This window comes from Podarcis pityusensis, assembly GCF_964106645.2.
Source record: "Podarcis pityusensis genome assembly, chromosome: 2".
Classification (NCBI taxonomy): Eukaryota; Metazoa; Chordata; class Lepidosauria; order Squamata; family Lacertidae; genus Podarcis; species Podarcis pityusensis.
In genome coordinates, this window is record NC_138029.1 from 51,270,596 (window position 1) to 51,286,335 (window position 15,740).

The window sequence follows — 15,740 nt, forward strand, 5'->3', positions numbered from 1 at the left end:
GGACTGCTGTTCCATTTGATTACCATAACGTGTGAAGAGGGCTATTCTGTAACAAGCTGGTGGCCGCTTCCAGCCTTTAGTTTCCCTGCTCACATATTAAAAATAAATTAAAAAACTTCAATAACATAACCTTGCAGCGTGTCTGCACAAGAGGCTAAGTGCTGCTGGGTTTTTGAATGGGACTGTAAAACCTGCGTTTGCCTTATCTTCTGCATTAAAGGCTGTTACACAGGACACAAAACCTGCAAGTGTTTTGGAATACATTCTTTGAATAATTCCTGCCTTTTTCCAGCATTCATGTACCTGAAAGTCACGTTTGACCTATCTACCGTTTCAGAGGTGCATATTTTCGACCATTTCCCGACTGCTTCAGCTTTAATCCATAAAGTACAAGAAAAAAAGAATGAGCAAAGAGGACCTAACAAATTACTGCAGTGACTCACCGGCAACACATACAAATTCTTTGTATGCCGTTTTAAACAGAGTGCTTCTGAAGAGGAATAAAAGAAAGTGCTGGTGTAGAAATGTTGAAGGAAAAGGGGAGGGCAGAGGGCAGTTTTTTCCCCCTTTTCTTTTCTTGGACAGAACCAATTTTCCAAGCCTTTCAGTTTTGAAGCTGCAAACGTATTTTGCAAGCTGTAGGGGTTTTTTTTTGGTTTTTTAAAGGAAGAAGCTTAAATCATCTCCAGACAACTTTTTGCAAGTGGCAAAGGAAATACTGCTCTGTCCAGGAGCAATTCAGAGATGCAGCCTGTCTAGACAAAGCTTCCCCCTAATTTCCTACCGATAATTGTTTTGGGAAATCTGCACACGCATGTTCTGGAAAAGAACTCCTTACCTACCAGCTGGAAGGCACTAAAGTGGTTGGTCCTCTATGCCCATAACGCTTTGGAACTGGGTGCCAGAAATGCTCTAAGTGGCTGAAGAACCAGCCACTGCCCTGCCCACCAGTCACTCTTAAATGTCAGGAGACTGCTCAGTTGTCAATCTGGCCTGTTGGAAGACTAGACTTGTGCATATGGGAAACTGCCTGGGCTCCAGGGCAGTAAATTGGCTTATTACCCAGAGTACTTTCTTACACCCAGAGGTTCCACAGTATGATACTGGGGTGGCCAACATGGTGCACTCCAGATGCTATGGACTACAACTCTGAGCATCCTTGACCATGTTGGCCTGGGCTGATGGGAGGAGTAACCCAGAATGTTGGCTACCCCAGTGTTCTACCATGCAGAAAGATAATTCCTTGCCTCCCAGCAACTCTTAGGATACCTGTGAAGTCTTTGCTTGCTGCGCCTTTGGCTGGTGTGTGCCAGCTTTCTCCACTGGACAGCCCCTGACTGCAGTTCTAGTCGGGCATTGCCACACACCACCAGAAGTGCCTGAAATGACCAGGCACCCCCCACCCCCAGATCACTACATGCTGGCACGCTAAATTCAGCAACTCAACATCTGTCTTGGGACCACTGCATACTGGTGAGGCACTCCTGGGAGGTCAGAATGATCCATTTGCCATTTTCCACTTCAGGGTGGGAGGTGGGGAGGGCAGTCTAGGTTGGAAATTCTTCTGCTTTTTATTTTTTCCAACTTGGAACATGCTTTGGAACAAACAAATGCCAGCAGCTCCCAGAGACATCTGCGTCCTAGAGCCAAGCAGCCAGCCTTTGTAGTGCTGTCTGGTGATTCTGGGAGAAGCAGCCCTTTTTACCTCATACAGGGCAGGATGCAGCACCATTTATTTGTCAGTGCAACTTGCTCAGAGCTAGCCCTGGGGAACTTGGATGGGGGGGCGGGACACTCTCAGGGGAAAGAGGTTTCTTAAGTTTCCTAAGTAGGTTCTAATTATGCTTCCCACAAAATGCTGTTTTATTGAAGATTGGCGTTTTCTTTTCCTGTGCTCTGCTACAGCAGTTCTCAACATCCATCACTCTGCAGTGCTTATGATAACCATCAGGAAAAAGACACCAGGATGCAGAGATGAAAGGGGCTGCAGGGCAAACAGCAGCAGACTGAGATGTCATGATTCTGCTGAAAAGGAGATTATTGTTATTTTTTTAAAAAACTGACTGCTGTGCTAGATCTTCTGTTCTCCATTTCCAGCCATTGCACACCACATCAACTCTCAAAAGTTTGAGGGGTGTGTTAAGGGGGGAGACCAGTTAAGGTGCTTCCTGCAAATGGAACTCCAAAACTCTTTGAGGGTGGAGATTCTCAACCTTTTCATTTCTCCTGTGCATTTGTCTCCATCACTCTTCATTCCTTCCTTTCCCATCCCAGAACAAGAACTGGTTCTGATGCAGAAATAATTCTACCACTGTGCAGAAGTTAGAAGCAAAGCCATTGCATATGGGGCACAGCTATTAGCACAACATCTAAGAACAGGGAAGCATTAGAGTCACTGACTTATATTGCTTTTATATGGGTATTGTACAATTAGATGTTAGACATTCAACACACAGACCCATGTACCTGTAGAACACATTTGCCACAAACATGCAACCATCCACTCACACCTATGCATCCACAGACAGTAGGTAGGAACGTACCTGTGCTTGCCCACACCTGTCATGCACTAGGCCCTTGGTGAGGATGGGGAAGGTGGGCGCCGTCTCCTCTCTTCGAAACACAGAGGGCCACACTGGAAGACCAGTGTTGACACTCCTTTTTTAAGCCGCTGGCACAAGGGGTCCTGGGTGAAAACCTTTCCCTCACTGCTCAGAATCTGGAAAACCTTTTACTTTTACCTTATATGAGCTGAAAGACGATGCTGCACGGCTGACGGCCTCATCTGTCAGTGGTCCTGAGGGCAGCCATTGGCTGGGGCCTGGTCACATGGTCCTGCTGCCTTGACCTGCGACAGTTCAAGCGAATGTTGGTTTTACCCCCTAAGGAAGGCGTGCTTGACAATTTTCATATTTCTTCTAAATTTGGAGATTTCAGACAATGCTCAGAATGCCAGAAGCCCATGTGGAAGTCATTAAGGCTGCGAGGGAAAGAGGGAGGGAGAGAGGCAGCCAGTAAGGGGGGCAGTGGAGGAAAGAAGGAGGGGTGGCAGAGAAAGCTTTGGGAGGTGGGGCAAGGGAGGGAGGGAGGCCTGAGGCTCTTGCCAGCTACATGCCTGGGAACGTAAATGAACTCACTCAGAGAAAGTTGTTTGTAATAATTTACTTCCTCTCCAGTTTTTCCTGCCCCAATTGGGAAAGCAGAGAAGCGCTGAGAACCACATGCTTGGAAGGAATAAATCCCACTTTGCCAGTGACAAATGTGGAATACCCTCTGCCTGCAAACTGCGGGAGATGAGAATAACTAACGGCAAGATCAATTAATGCACATTATTTACTGATTAACCCCCCTCCCTTTAATAACCACTTTATACAAACAAGGTGGACCCCCCACCATTCTTTCTTTATATGTTAGCAATGGTGGCTCTATTTGTGCTATACATTTAAAGAAGTATCGTACCGCTTTAAACAGTCACCATGGAAACTTTTGGAACATGGCGTACAGTTCTGGTCTCCTCACCTCAAAAAAAAAAAGGGGGGGGGAGAGAATATTGTATGGTTGGAAATGGTTCACAAAGGGGCAACTCAAAGGATGGACTCCCCTATGAGGAAAGTTCGAGACATTTTAGTTTAATGAAAGGGTGAGTGAAGAGGTGGCACGATAGAAATTTCTAAAATTATGCGTGGCAGGAAGAAAGTGGATAAAGAAAAGTTTTTCCTCCTCTCCTGACACTGGAACTCATGGGCACCCAATGAAGCTGAGTGTTGGGAGATTCGCGATGGATAAAAGGAAGTACATCACACAGCGCATATGGAACTCCCAGGAGGCAGCGATGGCCACTAGCTTGGATGGCTTAAACGGAGAATTAGACAAATTTGTGGAGGAGAGGGCTGTCAATGGCTACGAGCCACGATGGCTGTGCTCTATCTCCAGAGCTGGAGGCAGTGCTTCCAAATACTAGTTGCTGGAAATCACGGAAGGGGAGAATGCTCTTGTACTCGTGTTCTGCTCCCTGGTTTTTCATAGGCATCTGGATGGCCACTGTGAGAACAGGATGCTGGACTAGCTGGGTCAATGGCCTGATCCAGCAGGCCTTTCTTACGTCCTTATGGTACCCCACCAAAGAATGTAGTTTGTTAAGGGTGCTGGCTGTTGTTAGGAGACTCCTATTCCCCTCATGGGCCTACAGTAGTTTAACCATCAATCTCTCTTCCCAGGGAGTTCTAGGAATTGCAGCTCTGTGCTGGGGAATACGGTTACCTACATAGTAACTCATAGCGCCCTTAAAATACAGCCCCTGGGTTATTTTGGGAGAAGCCATGAAGTCTTTAAAGTGGCATGATCCTGCTTTAAATGTGCAGGGCAGATGAGCCCTGTGTCTTATGCTGGTGATTCTTATTATGTAGCCAGGCAGCAGTATTCTGGATCAGTGAATCTAGAACATGTGGAATAGAATGTATATTGTTCATCATGAGTAACTGCAGCCCAGGACTGTACTGAGGATTCCATGGGGTGGGGTGGGGAGTGGAGAGTTGGAAGAGATCTCGAGATGTTCCCTGGCCTGGCTTAATCTATCTTGTGATTTTCATTACTTTGAAAAGCTTCATCTGACCAGGCTGAAAAGGGTGTCTGGGCAGATGAATACACCAAGACTATCCCTCCCTCTCTGTATTTCTGTATATGACACACAGAGAAATATGGTATGGTGAATTGCCTGCTTTTGATATGACCAGGCGGCGCCCTATTCAACCTGGTTGGATGGAGCCATTTAAGGATAGAGAATGAGATTACTGGAAGTCTTTCTTGCATATATCCAAGACTTGGGTCTTTCCCTTCTATAGAAAGGCACTTTCTAGGAACACCATGTTTTTCTATGTAACCTCTGGTTATCTTCCACTTTGGCTGGGGGCCATGAGTACAGTAAATTAAATGGAAGGTATTTTTTATGGCTGACTTTGCAACCAAACAATATAAGGTTAGTTTTCCTCCCCCACAGCCACAGCTATATTTTTATCTGTTGACAGCCTTGACAGCAACCTCTATGATCAGACTTCAGGTTGTGCAGGCCAGAGGGAGACTTTTGTTTGAGCAGTCGTCAAGTCACAGGTAGAAGCCACACACCCTTCCTGTGTGTTCATCCTGTCTTCCCTGAAATGTTTTAATGGCACATGTCAAATAGCATCCTTGTGTTCCTTTCTACACCCTGTTGCCACATACACATTTCCTAATAAGAGGAACTGCATCACCCGAAAAGGGACACAGTTTGCATATGCTGATGCACATTTAGAAGGAATTAGAAATACAATGCCACTCACTATAGTGGGGCAAGTCTGTGGCCAGGAGACCTTTGTGCCTACTCAGGGCCAAGCTAAAAAAGCTGCATTAGCTTTGCATCTGTGTCTTCATGGACACCATTCTTGAAGACAAAGGACACACCAGTGTTTGTGAATTGGTCATGGTCTGGAGAAATAAGACAGAGAGACTGGCACTCACACCATATGTTTAGAACACATGTCTTGGCCCAAAGAATCCTGTGAACAGTAGTTTATACCCCACAGAGCCATAATTCCCAGCACCCTTAACACACTACAGTTTGCAGGATTCCTTGGGGGAAGCCATGTGCTTTAAAGGTATGGTGTTGGATAGACTGGTTCAACTTTTATGGGAAAAGTTCTCCTTTGAGAACTTAGTCATGAGGCTAATGGGTGCCCTCATGCCACGCTATTAAGCCTAGAATCCTCCTGCTGAGAGACTTGCAAGTACCGCAGTGGGGTAAACTTTGTTGTGGTGGTTCTCTCATCCTCCCTACCTGCACAGGTTCTGACCTTGGAAGTCATTAGACAAGGTGATACAGCTGCCTCTGGTAGCATCTTTGAGTGCCATTAAAGGTCATACAACTGTACTAGGGACAGGGCCATAGTTCAGTGGTAGAGCATCTTGCTTTGCATGCTGAAGGTCCCAGGTTTAATCCCCAGGTAGGACTGTGAACTGAAACCCTTGAAAGCTGCTGCCAGTCAGTGTAGGTAATATGGAGCTAGATGGACCAGGAGTCTGACTTTGTATAAGGCAACTTCCTATGTTCCTACCTGTGTACTTTCAGAGCTGCCAATCAGTGCTGGCAGTACTGCACTAGATGGACCAATGGTCAAACTCAGGAGAAGGGCAGCTTCCTATGTTCCCCTGCACCTTCAGAGGAGGTGGATGTTGACCAGGGATGTAATCAGGGATAATGGGATAGAAGCTGGCAACTTAGTTCTTTCTGCTCAGGAGGTTAATAGGCAAAGGTCAGTCCTGACAGTTCCTCTTGCTAACAAAGAAGCCAGTACAGCAGATATGGTTTCTGGTCGCTTGCCCCTGTTGCATTTGAGGAGAGAAACACAAAACTCAATCATGTACGGATGGGAAACATGAGCCCATGTAGGGTAGGGTTTGCACTCAGGATGATTTAATTACCAGCCAACTGAAAACCCATGAAAGGCATTAAGGTTATAGGAACTCTGGATCAGCAGTTCCTTGTGCTTTCGTTCACCTTGTTCTTCTGATCACAGGAATGTCTGTGAAAATCCCACATATAGGAATTGGCTGCTCCCCCTGGTGCTGTTGCCTTCCTTTCCTCAAAGCACTCACAGTGCATAATAATGGTTGTCACGGAAGAGCACGGCTTTTGCATGAGGAATAAGACAAAGAGCAGAAGAAATGATTTCTAGTATAGTTCAGGGCACAGATTTTCCACCTCTGTTTTATAACTTGGCTAAGTTATGCGTTGATCTGGGTTGCCTTTGCACAGCAGCACTGGGCTTATTTTTTGTCTTCCTGGTGCTCCCTAGCAGGTAATGAGGCACATATGTCAAGGGGTTAATCATCTGTTTTTAGTTACCGCTCTCCAGGTAGCTGATGCATTTTTCAGAGATGTGTTGCTAAAAATAGGTGTGATTATTGACCCCCTGGCCTCCACACACCTTGTATGGCATTGGCTTGCCAGGTGGGGAGCATCATGAAGACAAATATAGCCCCCCTCCCCAAGGCAGCAACCTTGGGGGTTTAGAACAAAATATCTGGTGTCTTGAGCTGATGCCTTTTGCACAGCCATTCCAAAAGCACATTTTCACATTCAAGGGAACCTTAGCAATTCTGTACCTAGTGATGAGGGGCTTTGCTCCTCAACTGCAGTGCAAAGGTAGCTGGCAAAAATAACGTGCTTGGTTTTCAAATCCTAAGCCTGATATTAGGAGCACACATGGTGTGTGATAGCCTAGCATGATGCGTGCAGGGCAGGGCAGTTAATCCGCTGAGATCCACAAGGATCTCTGTTCCAGCAAATAACAACTTGCCATGAGTTCGTAGCACAGATACTGGAATGGTCTGCAGCTCCTTTGAAGGCATGAGAATATTTCACACAGTGGAATCTCAGGAATTAGGGATGGATTATTATGGCCACGGCTACATTTTTCTTGGAAATAAAGGCCTTTTAAAACAGCCAATATCCTTTAGAGAAATCCCACCGGTCCAAGGGAGAAGGCAGCCTGTTCCAAAAAAACTGGCTTGTTTACACCCTTCCCAATACCTTCAGGAATCCTTAACATACTTCCCTGGGCATTATGGAGTCCAGAAAAAGCCCTTAAGGGCTCCTTTTAGATGACTTATTTGCTGAGCATTCTTCCTGATTGGTTTGCACAAAGTTTACAAGGATTTTAAATTATATCCAGGCTTTGCTGAGCATTTATTCTGATTAATTTGCAGAGCGTTTATACGTTCATCCCACATGTTTCAATGCATGATAACGTCAAGGTTGTAGGTTGAATCCCTGTGTGAGATGGCTGCATATTCTTGTATTGCAGGGGGTTAACTAGATGATCCCCAGGGTCCCTTGCAACTCTATGATTCTATGATTTCACCTTCACTTTCCTAACTGCAAAAAGTGTGTTTCTTTTTTAAAGGTGACTTGTGCAAGGGTGTCAGAGCACTTTAATCCACTTTAATTGCTCAAACCTGAATTTCCTGGTATGGGCCCCACTATCAGTTGTTCTAGAATGCCATGGGGTTCATAGATGCAATGCTCTACTCTACCATTCATGCTAGCTCTTGGAAATAACTGTAAAACATCTCTATTGCCCCAAATAGTCAAGGATTGAGGAATTGCCCCCTCCCTGCTCCGAAATCTGCAACCAGCAACCACATCAATTGCTGCCATGCTGTTTTGGTTGAAAGTACCAAGCAGCCCATTATTAGGCCAAATTTGATGCTTATGCTTCGTGTGACACACCCATCTACGTTTCTACCAGTCAGTCATTGTCCTGGAAAAAGTATATCTACAACTGCGAGAGAAATTGCTGGCTCCAAGCTACAATTCCCTTTGCGCTCTCTCTCTCTCGTGTCTGCATGTGGCATACAATGATACAAGACTGTGGTCAGACAAGGTTTTGCAGGGGTCAGACCTCTTGCTTCTTTGGGGTTTGGTTCAGGCACTTGTCTCAGGGCTCTTCCAGACTGTCTTTTGTGCTATTTTTTTAGGCACATCTCTGGCCTTGAAAGTGCCCTGTCCAAGCATTTTACTGCTGAATCAGAGCAAATGGCAATTAGGTTTTCTGCAGATTGCCATTTGCTCCAATTCAGTGGTAAAATGCAGATTTTTCCCAGGGAAAGCACCAGGGCCAAAAGAACAAAAGCTGCTCGGACGCAGAGTTTTATATCATGGGCCTGTGCCTGGAGAGTGCAGTGCAAAAGGAAGTCTGGACCAGCCCTCAATCAATACCAGATCTTATTAGGGCTGCCAAATGGATGAGGGGCATAAATGAAAGCAGCCGAGCAAAAGGAACAAAGGAAAGTGTGTGACAAGAGCACAGAGTCAACAAAGAAGTGCAATGAACCTAGATGGCGAATCCAAGCAACAGCTGAACACTCTCTTTACTTTTGCTTAAGCCGTGCCCATTCTGCTCAAAAATTTCACAATTCATGCTATCATGGTTGTTGCAGAGTAGGAGACGTCAGTCTCAGGGAGGTAAAGTCTTCCAAGAGCATTGGCCCGCTGTCATCACATAAGTGGGTGGCAAATGGAGGAACGCAGGAAGCTGCTTTGTACTGAGTCAGAGCATTCATCCATCTAGCTTGATATTGACAGCCACTTCTCTAAGGTTCCAGGCATTGGGACATTCCTAGGCCTACCTAGAGATGCCAGCAGTTGAACCTGGGACCTTCTTCCTGCAAGGCTGAGGCTCTGCGACTGAGCTACAACCAATTTCAGCCAGAGTCTTTAAAATCTCAAAGCAGCTCTTTTCTGTTCTTTACAACATGCTTCTCTGCCGAGGAGGTTTCTGTTCCCATCTCGTTCTTGTATCTGCCCTGTTTCACCTACTCAAGTCACCCAGTCAGACCACTTCTTACAGTGATGGGCTGGTGCTAGCAGAAACACAAATATACTCTGCCATTAAATACCTTCTATAATTAGTAACTCGATTTCTAAAATGAAGTGAAAAATGTAGTGTTCCCTCTTGTTTGCTCACTAGATGCTAAAATCTTGTTCCATGACCCGACAGGGCCATGCCCTCTGTTTCCAAGAAGACTTAATAAGGTAATGTTTAGGATGTTACTATCTTTACAGCCCTTGTCTTATTGCAACTGTGTAAAATAAAACAAAACATTCTGAGTGAAGAAGAATTTCAACAGAGTTCATTTTTAAAAATTTTGTTTCTACACAAATGTACCAGAACAAAACTCTATTGTAATCCATCTGGGCTTGGCGTCTCCATCAACCATGATTGCCTCTCCTCCTGCCTCCATAACCATTAATCTTCCTGACTTGATTGTGGTTGCCTATGAACAGCTTTCAGTTTGAAATCCAGGCATGTTTTATCACTCCCAGTTCCTGGATTCCATAAGAAGCTGTTTGGTTCTTTCAACCAAAAGAGTCTTGCAGCAATTGATGTGGACACAGGCTTTGGAACAGGGAGAGAGGGGTCCTCAAATTTTGACCATTTTGGGCAATGGAGATGATTGTACAGCCATTTTTAAGAGTTAGGGCCTCTGAAGACATCCCTTTTTATTGTGCATTCATGATATTTGGTGCTCATGATATTATCAGGACAGTCAGATATGATTTAACTTTCAATACTATTTGCGCCTGCAAAAGTTTTGTGGCTGTCATATTGCTTCATTTCCAGTCAGTGTATATCCTATAACATCCTGCTGTGGTCCTGTAACTTTTCATACCACAAATGTCCAGGGTTGTGTGTTTATGTGTGTCCCACTTTTGTTGCACTCTAGTCCCTCCAGACAACAATGATGTGGTAGCACTGGGAAAATATCACAGAACAACCAAAGAAGCAGAGTAAATCCACCACTGATGCACTATTATTGTGTCAATAGCATAGTTGCAGAATATACCTGAAATAAAGCTTGCCTTTAGAAAGGTGGAATGGCAGAGCAGAGCTTGGGATCTGTGAAGCCCTTGGCTTTCTGTTGGTTCCCACCATTCACCATGATGGTCTCCATCATTCAGCATGGCTGTCAAGGAGCTGTGTGACCTCCTCGGTCCCGAAGTCTGCACAGCTGGTTTACTAGGCTTCCCATGGAGGGGAGAGATCTGGAGGGAAATGTGTCTGTGTTTCCTGGTGATGCCTTCCAGTTCTGTACCAGGAAGACAAGAAGCTGCCATCGAGATAAGACCAAGGTGGACCATGTTTGCTCTTTATGGATCTGGTTTAAGTCAGTCTCCTTTGGCCTTCCTCTCCAGTCCTGTCAAAGTGAAGCATTACCCCTAACGATAAGCTTCCCGAATGGTTGTGTATCTTGAGGGGCGCTGCTACTGCTGCTGGAATGTCAAGCGCTCATGCTCAGACAGTCTGCTCCTGCTGTGAGTTGGCTTAGAAGCTGTAATGCAAAAAGCCTGCTAGTTGCTCCTGCCCAGTGCTGGAGAGCCATATGCATCTGATTCTGACCTCCTCAGCTAATGGTGTCTGAACATGTTTCAGTGCATTAGGACAGGGCCAATCAGAAACTGTGAAGGTTCCTGGCCGTCTGCCTTCATGACATAGCTCTGCCAGTTAACACCTGTCCTTTCATCTACCACCTTGACAACATACTTAATTATTCCAAACTTAAAATGTCACGGCATTATTTTAATATGATTGAGGGCGGAAAGTTTGTTTTGCATCCTTTCCCAAGTTGTGCTTGTGGCAGGTGCCCTGTCATCATCCTTCCTAAGTTATATTACTGGGTAGCTTTGGAGCTTGGCTACATGTTAGAGAATTGCTATGCATTCCCCTAAGGGTGAATAGACTTTCCCTATAGCCTAGCAAAGAAATGGTACCTTCTAAGTCAGTGGTGGAGAAACTGGCCTTCCAGATGTTGGCTGGCTCCAACTCCCACCAACCCCAGGCAGCATGGCCGATGGTCATATCTGGAGGGCCACGAGTTCCCCCTCCCTGTTCCAGGTAGATCATACAACTAGCACTTAGAGAAGATTCTACTGGAGGAAGTGCTTCCATTCACTTAAGTTTACACACACAGGCCTAATAAGGAAATATAGCCAATGCTGCTTTATAAAGACTGAAGCACAATTATCTTATTTTGGACAGGCCACTGAATGCAAGGCAAGTTATTCTTATTGTGTCCAACTTGCTATTTAATTTAGTGTACATCTGTCTCCAGAGCTGCTGGTTCAGAATTCCCCCCCCCCAGCATACTATATTCAACAGCAGTTATAAAATGTGAAATGTTATTCCTTCCCCAACATGTTTTTGTGTATGAGCCCACATAGGCAGTAGGCTTGTTTTCAATGTACCAGGGCAAGCTTCTGAGAGAGGAGAACCAAGCACAGGATACGTCTGTGTCTGTGCACGCACATCGGTCCTGTGAACCCAGACAGAAACCACAGGCCCTGATAAGGAAAGCCTCCTTCTTGTAACTCCGAGTCATTGTACAAACACATTACACTTGCAGCGCCTGAACCAGCCACATAACACCAGCTGAGGGTGGATTGTTTAGCGATAAGCTGGAGTTTCTTGGCCCATATATTACCTGAAGCAGCTGAAACAAGAATCTGGCTTCCCTTTTAAAATAATAGCAATAATAATAATTGCATGAGCTGCCAAGATTAAATGAGTGGCGAGTGGCATGATTAATGAGTGCAGCAAGGTCAACACACCCTTGCAAGGTCACATTTAGAATACGGCTGTGAGTTTTATACTAAATTGAATCTGCGCGTGCACACACAACTAGAGTGTTACGTCAGCTTAAAAAGTATTCCTGTTTGCAGCACAAACATGGGAGGTTTGCCCTTGTCAATTTCCTATAGGTCCTTCGTACCACTGTTATTGACTACAAGCCTTAAATACCATAGAAGCATAGAACTATAGAGTTGGAAGGGACCTCCAGGGTCATCTAGTCCAACCCTCTGCAATGCGGGAATCTCAACTAAAGCATCCATGACAGACAGCCGTCTGACCTCTGCTTAAAAACCTCCAATGAAAAAGAGTCCATCAGCTTCTGAGGAAGTCCGTTCCACTATCAAACATCTCTTACTGTCAGAAAATTCCTCCAGATGTTTAGTCGGAATCTCCTTTTTCGTTTCTTGAATTCATTGGTTTGGTCCTACCCTCTGAAGTAGGAGAAAACAAGCTTGCCAGCCCAACTGCTGGACAGGATAACAAGGCTCACCTTAGTAATGAGACTACTCAGTTTATCCTTCTCTGAAAGGCATTGCTGGTTTTGAGTCAATATGATCCTCCTCATATGCATAGCCACAGCCATGCACAGAAAGGGTTTCTTGTGCTAGTGTTGAGACCACCAGTCAATAGGACGGCTCCGGAGGAAGATTCCTTGAGGGGTTTGCCTAATAGGGCAGTTGTCAAACATTGCCCTCTAGTTCTTTGAAATGGCTGGGCAAGTTGGGTGCAGAGTGTGTCTAGGTCCATTAGCTGCAACCCGTTCCCCAAGAGACAGTGTGATTTGTTTTGGCAAAAGATGACTAAGAGGGGAGCTTAACAATCCATCTCAGAAATCCCTGGGTGACAACTTAATGGTTTGAAATGAGTGCCAGGTACAGGCATAGAAGTAAATGTTAGGGTTTTGGGAGCCGTAAAATCTTTCTGCAGTCAGTCTTGGCTGGCCTTGCTAAGGGTGTGGCCAAACTCCACTGGGCAGACAGGACCAATTAGGGAAGGATCTGAGGGCTTTGTTTAGACTGGTTTGAAAGCAAAGCTCGAAATGCCCACAAGGCCTACAAGAAACATGTGTAACTTGTGAGTTGACCCATCAAGCCAAAGGTGTCCCACGAGAAAAGGATGGTATTTTTCTGTTGTGAACCACCCTGGGTCTTTGGATAAAGGGTGGCATACAGATTTAAATAAAACAGACAACAACAACAACAACAACAACAACAACAACAACAACAACGTGTCTTCATAACTTTCCTGTTTTACTCATTTCTTTTGAACAAAGACATGGGGATTGCCAAGTCCTTGGAAGGTCAGATGAAATTGCTGGTGGTGTGTCTGGGACATGGCAGACAGTCCAAAAGGAAGGCCCTGAGGTGGGTCAAGTCTGGTTGAGACATCATGATAAATGGGAACCATGTTATCATGGTATTGTCTTTCTTGCTTAAACTTCTGATCAAATGACTATATGAAGTTTGTACAATCTGCCAAGTCCTGTTGATTCGGCCTGAAGTTTCCCATCCCTGAAGTAAGGAGAGGAAACTGTTGGTGTGACAAATGGGTAGTATCTAAATGAGAAGGGCACGGCCATGGCTAGTATTTGGCACACTCTAGGACCCATGTCTCTGATGCACATCACAGCACTCTCAAGCACAGCACTACTGTGCACAGATCTGCAAAGGGCAGAACTAGCTTGACTACCATGCTTCTCAATAACTTGCCCATCCATCTGATCCAATTTGCCTTCCCTCAAATTGCACATTAGCTTGTCCGTCCCGTCTTTACTGTCACAAAATTACACTGCCTCCTGAACTGTACTTGAGCTACACTTTTGTAGACAAGTCTACAGCTGTGCATGCTTGCTTGTGTCCTCATCTATTTGATCTTTGATAAAGATCATCAAAGGAAGTCCAACCCCCATCCTGTATTTCTGCAGCGACAGTGATAATTCACAGGCTTCCAAGCCATTATTTCTGAACAAATCAAACTGCAACTTCAAAAGGAGAAGGGAGACATAGTCTGGACCATTTCCCTATGTGCACACAAAACAAATACCTATGGACCAGGTTTCACAATATTGCTTGCCAGCCTAATTTGTTTCAGGAACATTATGGAGATTGGCAATTTTGAAATCTTCTAGCTGTCTGAACATCAGGGCCTAGTCAACTCTGATTCCTGTGGCAGCTGGATTTCAGGATGTCACACATATCCCTTTTAATTTTATTTTATTGCTGAGTGATGTAGGTGGTGCCTATCTTCCTTTGGAAACAAATGTTAAACCACACAGGGAGCACTGGCGTGGAAAGGATGCTCTGGAAGGGTTAGGTGAGATGGTTGAATTCAGCCCAGGGTCCCCTGGGAATGCTGCAGCTGCCTGGCCATGACACTCTGCAGTAACTTTGCCCCAAAAGGGAATATCTGCAAAGGAGTAGCAGCTGTTATATACTATTGGATCCAGGGAGGGTTTTCCCACTGTCATCTCCTTCAAGGCAGCTGGCACACCACCTCATGGAAATATGCATTAACCCCACCTTGAATCCACCCAGGCATGCCACCAACCCAGCTAGTTTTCATCAGCCATGAAGGTCAAGAGGAGAAATCATTGGATGCATGCTCACAAGCACAGCATCATCTGCAAAAATTGCAAAAACTGAAACTGATTCCACAAAGCTTGACTTGATGGGGCATTGAATGATCCCTGCCTGAACCTCTGGAGAGCTGCTGCCAGAGTAGACCAGAGGTACCCAAAATGGTGCCCTCCAGATGTTGCTGGACTACAACTCCTAGCACCCCTAACCATTGGCTATGAAAGCTGGGGCTAATGGAAACTGGAGCCCATAAAAACCTGGAGGACACAGTGTTGGCTACCCAATAAACAATACAGGTGTAGATGGATTCACCAGGTACGAGGCAGCATCTTACGACTTTAGACATGGGTTGTGTGCAAGGCGCCCCCATTATTGGTGCTCGCTTATGCACATCTTATGCTTCCTACAAGCAAGCGTTGTATCACAGTTTTCCTTGGCAGCTGCAAGTAACATGGGGTGTGGTTGGGGAAAGTAGGCCAGGAGATGCAGGAAGCAGGACGGAAGTTTCTGTGTGCAATCATTCACACTGGCTAATTTCCCACCAGGTGCTTGGGATCAAGGAACTAGAAACAAAGACACACAGAAAGGAAGAACAAAATGGCTGTTAGCAAGAAACCTGTGCATCTGGAACGTGTAAGGGTGATGTAAACAGCAGTGATAAATGTGCTCAGGCCGCAGCAGCAGGATATACACGACGCCTGGATTCACCATTGCTCTCCCCCAATCCCCACTTCGCTAATACACTGTTTATTGACAAGGAACATCATATTTCTTCCAAGAACTTCATACGCAGATTTGTGTGTTCTTAATGCATTGCCAGGTGTGAGGAGGAATGGGTCATGTCAAGAAGACCAGGGACAGCTGGGGGTGCACAGCAGAGCAGAGAGACTGAGATTGCCTCATAAGGCTCCCACACGCCTCTTGGTGGTGTCCACAGCCTTTTGGTCCAGTGGTTAGCATGCCAGGCTTATTTATTGATTTATATCAATCACCGCGCGCT

The 15,740-nt window shown here is 45.4% G+C and overlaps 2 long non-coding RNA genes across 6 annotated transcripts in view; one reads left to right on the forward strand and one right to left on the reverse strand.

Annotated features, from left to right (window-relative positions):
- LOC308472416 overlaps positions 1-4,416 on the reverse strand; it is a 27,523-nt gene extending 23,107 nt beyond the window's left edge. Inside the window, exons 1-3 of one of the 2 annotated variants that reach the window (XR_013983471.1) lie at positions 4,265-4,416; positions 3,460-3,519; positions 2,742-2,848 (exon numbers count right to left, since the gene is read on the reverse strand). This is a non-coding gene — a long non-coding RNA (uncharacterized lncRNA). The remainder of the gene's footprint in view (positions 1-2,741; positions 2,849-3,459; positions 3,520-4,264) is intronic. The other variant, XR_013983470.1, reaches the window with a different exon arrangement.
- LOC308472409 lies at positions 3,560-15,497 on the forward strand. Of its 4 annotated transcripts, none has more exons than XR_013983458.1 (4): positions 3,560-3,640; positions 9,504-9,568; positions 13,438-13,528; positions 15,286-15,497. It is a non-coding gene; the product is annotated as an uncharacterized lncRNA (long non-coding RNA). The 4 variants fall into 4 exon arrangements; XR_013983459.1 differs by lacking the exon at positions 3,560-3,640 and adding an exon at positions 4,542-5,106; XR_013983461.1 differs by lacking the exon at positions 3,560-3,640 and adding an exon at positions 4,542-4,975.
- The last annotated feature ends 243 nt before the right edge of the window (positions 15,498-15,740 follow it).